Source organism: Acanthopagrus latus, chromosome 6, assembly GCF_904848185.1.
Source record: "Acanthopagrus latus isolate v.2019 chromosome 6, fAcaLat1.1, whole genome shotgun sequence".
In the NCBI taxonomy this organism is placed as follows: domain Eukaryota; kingdom Metazoa; phylum Chordata; class Actinopteri; order Spariformes; family Sparidae; genus Acanthopagrus; species Acanthopagrus latus.
The window spans coordinates 27,682,979-27,688,978 of NC_051044.1; the positions used below are offsets into that span (position 1 = coordinate 27,682,979).

A 6,000-nucleotide genomic window follows, 5' to 3' on the forward strand; every position below is an offset into this window, starting at 1 on the left:
CAAGCTGGGTGTTACACAGTTCATGGCACGGTGTCTCTGCTGATATGATTGATGTTTGTCGCTGAGAACAGCTTCATTCTGCAGTCTGTAAAACAAGAAGTGACATTTCCCTCTTTTGAGCTTTGCTTCTTTGAGATGTTTCTTCTTTAATGGCCCATTAAAAGGCCCATTAAAAGCCTGTTTTACCAGTCATTGTGCAGGAAAGGTGAATTTATCTGGTGTCCCCTGTGTTAGTGTTGCTCCTGGACCATCATCTGAGAAAGTCCTCATTGGTAGCAAGCTGTTGTGGCTGCACTGGTAAAGTGCAATGGGGTTTGTTTCCTGTTTGGAAAGTATTTTACTACTATCTATTTACTACTATATACTACTACTGCTACTACTACTGTATTCTACTACTATAATATATTATCATTACACTTAGTTAACTTCATACATTTTCACTTTTTTTAATGATTCTATTGACAAACTACTTGGTTGAGTTTGCAGCAGCAATAAAGTTTCTGCAAAATGATACATACAGTAATGACTGGACAGGCTGATTACCGGTGACTCCCAAAACCACCTCCATCAATTTTCCCAAGACAGTTGCAACGTAACAGCGACTGTGTACCAGACTTTCACAGTTTGATAAGGTCACGTACTAAAACTAGCTGGTTAGGTTTAGGAAATTATTGTGGTTTGGGTTAAAATAACTCTGTGACTTTAGCTACGAACGCAGCTACGTTGCGTATGTAACTTCAGTTACATAAAATACATAACTTCACTTCGTTAGTCGGTCAGAACTGTTGACTTTTTCTTTCCCACTGCGCATGTTTGACCCAACCATCCATCCCTGACCACTTCCCTATGTGGACTTATCGCTCTTTATACCACCTCACCTGACTTCCTCCTTTTTTGCCATAATAATTACTACAGCAACTAGAGTGGTGCTGCCAAACAAGAAACTGACAATGGTGTAATCATAAGCTACTTTCACAGTTAACCTGTGGTCATTTTTCTGATCAGGACGGGCTGGATTTGCGCCTTAATGACATTTCTACCAAGTGGGTTACATTTTGTGTTGACTCAGAAGGTGGAGGGGATTGAGGTCGAGTCACAGGCGAGAAAGTTGCCAAGTCAGAGACTGCAGTTAGACACTGCTTTTCAACATTTGAAGGGTAACGTCACTGGATACTGTTAAGGAGATCTCAGGACCTTTTTTAAGCAGCGACTGTGGTGAAAAAAACTGGTATTTTGAGCGAAAACACAATATAGTATGAAACCTAACTTTTGATGTTTCTGCCTTAACCTAACGAGACTATAAGCTGAGCATTGTGACAAGATAGAATTTAACCTACAGAAATGTTAAGCTGCAACATATTCATGGTTTGCATGAACTTGCATTTCAACATTTATCCTGGTGACTGGGTTGAATCGAAACCCTTTCTCTATGTTAACCACATGTTCAAGAAAGTTTAACAGACTCAAAGCTTTGACATTACCGAATCTTTGATTGGCTGGTTGCAATGACGACTGGCGAGCAACATTTATTAGGACGTCCTAGGAATAACCCGAACCGGCAAACTGATCGTGCAGATAAGGCGACTCGTCCTGCCTTGAAGAATTTCATTTTCAGTGGGCAGCTTTTCAGAGGAAAAACTTAAGTGTCTCACGATGCTCCAAAAGCCATTTCAGAGCCGCTCAAATTGAAGAAAGGATTGTATAACTTTTGACCTTCAAAAAGCTGCACCAGTGTCAAACCCTGCAGAGCTGCACATGAGGTTATGCTTTAGCAGATCTAAAAGAAAAAAAAAAAAAAGAACAAAACAAAGTCTGGACACAGAGAAAAACCGAAGATAAAAAAGAAAAAAAAAACTCTTCTTGGGCGCCATGGTGATGAAGGTGAGATGGCATTTTCTTTCTCCGGCTTTCTCAGCTGAAATGATGAGCAAAAGATTGCTCTGCCAAATGTAATGAGGCATCACACTTTCACCTCCACAGAAGCTAAACCTAATGGAAGTCATTGACTAAACGCATTCCAGAGTAAATGAGATGACTTCTTGGTTAGTGGGGCTGTTGTTTGGCACATAATTGATAGGAAAGGTGGTTAAAGGCATCCATTTCCCCCCCTGAGGGCAGCATAATTGCAAAAGAATCTAATAAGGGAGGGAGGAATGGAGAGCGTTTTCTATCAGAGGGGTGTGCACGCTCAAGGTCTGTGTTCAGATCACAGGCGATACACAGAGCCGGCGGATTCAGATACATCAGATCATGCAACAAAATAAAATAAAAAAAAAAAGAAGCTCCCTCTTGCAAAAGCTGAACACCAGTGGCACAATGGGTATGAGTTGACTACAACAATATGATGCATTCATCTCCACCAAGTTATTTTCTTTTTGACTATCTGCTGCCATCTCCATTAAATCACTCAGCAAGACAACCTGGGAGACGAGGATCCGTCACTGGGGACCGACTCCATCTGAATACACAGCTGCTTCTGTGCTTTCGGCAAATGAATGAAGAATTCACGATCAACGGCGCGCTGATGCCTCCTAATTCACTCCGACTAAGACCTGCATGAGTCCATTTTACATGAGCGAGGGCTGGATAGCGAAATAAGTGACGCGATTAACAAATAAGTGCGGGGCTTAGTGCCTGTGTATTCCAGGGCTTAGGCTACAGCGAAATGTTTGTGAAAATGAGAAGAAAAAAAGAAAGAAAGAGGAAGCAGAGCAGGAGTAATTGTTGGGTATTGATTGCGCCATAACTCGCGCATCATCATCTCAGGTGAGAGTAATGCCTCCCATGGCAGATTATACAATGAGGTTTCAAATAAAGAGGCATTTCATGTAGTCCCCCCCCACCCCCACCCTCCATTCTACAGACACAATCTCAACAGCTGTTACATTAACATTCATGAAGGAATATTGTTCTCTCCTGGGATGTTTCTTCCATTTCATTTCCAGCGAAGCCCTCGCAGGCTAAATAAAAAAGTAGCCACTTCACACGTGCGAGGGACGGACGGGTCACGCCGTGAACGCATGAATAAAGACGGCGTGATTAAGAAACTGTGTCTAAGGTCGCGTCTGAATGCTGGAGGACGGCGTGCAGCGAGCTGAGAGAGTGGGTCCGATTGTTGGAAACGCCACTCAAGTTGGAGACGAGGGGGACGTCATCGATCCGAGGGATTTGACTCAGGGGGAAAAAAAAAAAAAAGAATCCCAAAAGAAATTAATTTCTCATTCGCTCATCACCTCCTCTGACATTTCATTCCTTACATAATGAGGCTTTGTTTACCACAGTGGGGCTTAACATCTGGGCAGGGCGACACCACACAGCTGTGTATTTTCATGCGTAAATAAAAAAAAAAAATGAAAAAAATATATCACCGAATCCCTTGAAGACAGCAGGACGCCCCCAGTGACTCCCTGCAATGTTAAACACGGCTGCACCCCCCCTCCCAGCTGCCTCGGAACGCAGGGGCAGGAGAGTAAGTGCACTTAAAAGAGAAGGGAGCAGCGATCCATTCCTCAACCCCATCATCAGCCAGCCACATCCCCAGACCCTCATCCTAGATACAACTGGAGGTCAAGGATGAGGAGCAGCAGACACTCAGGCAGACACTTTAGATGTATTCTTTTTTTTTTCATCATATTCAATCCATTTCTCAGGCTGCCTGGAAAAGGAAACTGCCCATACAATGTAATTGCCACTCTGGTTCAATCAAAAAGGGTTATGTTTTTTTTTTTTTTTTCATCCCTGCACTGCCAACGCTGGATGCTGCCGCGTTATAGAATAATTCACTGCATGGCTTCAAAGACGCGTCTCACCTCTCATTTGGCTACAGCTCAGAATACGTGCAAAGGATCTATAAATAAACATGAATAGAAGGGGAGAACGATTACAATCCCGGCTGAATGGTAGGACACTTTGAAGACGGAGCGGGACGAGCGTTTTTTTGTTTTTTTTTTTCTTTTCTCCCCCTCAGTGCTCACTGTTGGGTCTGTCCTTTGGCAGCCTGGGTGGGAGAAAAGAACACTTGTGTGCGGACCGCTGGTGGCCAAACATTTGGTTTTCCAGAAAAAAAAAAAAAAAGAAAAGAAAAAAGAAAAAGAGTGAAGCATTCATTCCTCTGGTAACTCTCCCCTGTAGGTTGCAATTACCCTCACCCCTGGAGGAGAAAATGCTGAACAATTACCGGAATACTATGATTTCTTTTTTTTTCTTCTTTTTTTCTTTTTTTAGGTGACACTGATACAATTCAGCAACATAAGATCACAGTTTTACAGACCCCTCTCCTCTGCAGGGACTGGGATAATTGCCTTGAAACAAGTTAAGAGAGGCAGCTTTCCTCTCCTCTCTCCGAGCGGACAGTCCTGGTGTGACTGGGCTGAGCGGCACCATATGGACTTTGTCCTAGATGAGGGGGTGGAGGGGGAGATGAGCCCCAGCAGTTGGAAATCCCAGTAGGACCGTCCAAAAAAAAAAAAGAAAAAAAAAAGAAAAAGAAAAAACCCTATTCGAGGCTGGTCGAGAAACGCCATCATCAGCACCATGCATGTGTGGCCACTATCAGCAGGCAGCTCTCAGTCTCCCAGCGTCAGATTAAGACATCTCGACGCGGGGATGTGGCTCTTTTTAGGGGGTGGGGGTTGTGTCGTTGAAGTTGTTATACGCTACTATTTGAAAAGGATGCAAACTTAGCAGCATCTAGTTCGTCGCATATTCAGATTTCTATGTTATTTTTTTTTTTCTACAGGCAGGGAAATAACGTGCAAAAAGCATGCCAGGGATGGTGTCTGACCGGATACTTACTTGCTCCTAGGACGCAATTTTTTTCCTCTTCATTAAACTGCTTTAGATTGTAATTCCAGTATCCGTCGGATGCGTTATTTCAGGCTCTGGTGAGCAGGGAGCATTTTCTCGCAGCAACTCTTGTCCTCTGTGCAGTCACAAGAAGAGCTCTGCTCTGCTCTGCTCTCCTCTCTGCTCCAGCAGTTTTTTTTTTTTTTTTTTAAATTCTGCTCCGGCTAAGTGCGTCTTGGAGGATGGGACTAACAGTAACCTCTAGCTCGGTAAATTCCACAGTCTGTGAGTTTTTTCTTTTTTTTTCTTTCTTTCTTTTTTCCCCCCCTTTCTTGCGGTGCCGAGGACGGTAACGCGCAGCGCCGGGGAATGATCCTCGACCTCCTCGCGTTACACTCCACAAAAGATGCTGCCAAGACGCAGAGAGGACAGCGGTGCCTCTGAGCGGAGACTCACATTGTGCGCATCCCCGGGCTCTGCTCTCTTTGTGCGCAGGAAGAGGCGCCCACTGGTGACGCGTGAAAAACACCCATCGCAGCACAGTAATGCGCCACCACCCTTATGGGCACCTGCCATTCCTATGCTCGAGGCGAGCGCACGCTGGATCTCGGGGTGTTTGTCATTAGGAGGAGTGGAGACGAAGTGGACATTGAAAGAGAAATGTTTCCTGAATCATCAGCTATTCGGGGGTTTGGAAAAAAAAAAAAGAAGAAAGAAAACACGAGAAAGGATAGGGCTGAGGAGGGCGTTATGATAATGAGCCGAAAGTGAAACATTTATGACAATAACCGAACTGCCTCGTGCCTGATCCCGTCAGGAAACGGTTTTTGAGGTGTGTTTGCGGTAAATTGATGCGTGTAGGTGCAGTAGAAATGAGGCTTCTGCTGACCAATCAAAGAAGAGGCAGAGGGGGCAAAAGTGATGTGCACGAGCAAAACTGACCCACAAAGACGTTTTTTATGCATTAAAAAAACATCAAGAATAATTTTTAATAGATGTAGAAAGAGCCCTCCTAGTGTAGGAGCCTTTGGAGAGGGTTTCATATGAAGCACTTTAAAGAGTCTCCAAAGTAAATGTGCTGAAGAAGACCATATATATATATATATATATATATATATATATATATATATATATATATATATATATATATATATATATATATATATATATATATTTATACAAGTACACACGTTGATGTGCGTGATATATGAGAAA

The 6,000-nt window shown here is 43.4% G+C and overlaps 1 protein-coding gene across 1 annotated transcript in view; it reads right to left on the minus strand.

Annotated features, from left to right (window-relative positions):
- Positions 1–5,748, minus strand: part of cntn3b (contactin 3b) — a 60,855-nt gene extending 55,107 nt beyond the window's left edge. The window contains exon 1 of the mRNA XM_037102406.1: positions 4,795–5,748. The gene's annotated coding sequence lies outside the window, so the exon portion shown is untranslated. The remainder of the gene's footprint in view (positions 1–4,794) is intronic.
- Between the last annotated feature and the right edge of the window lie 252 nt (positions 5,749–6,000).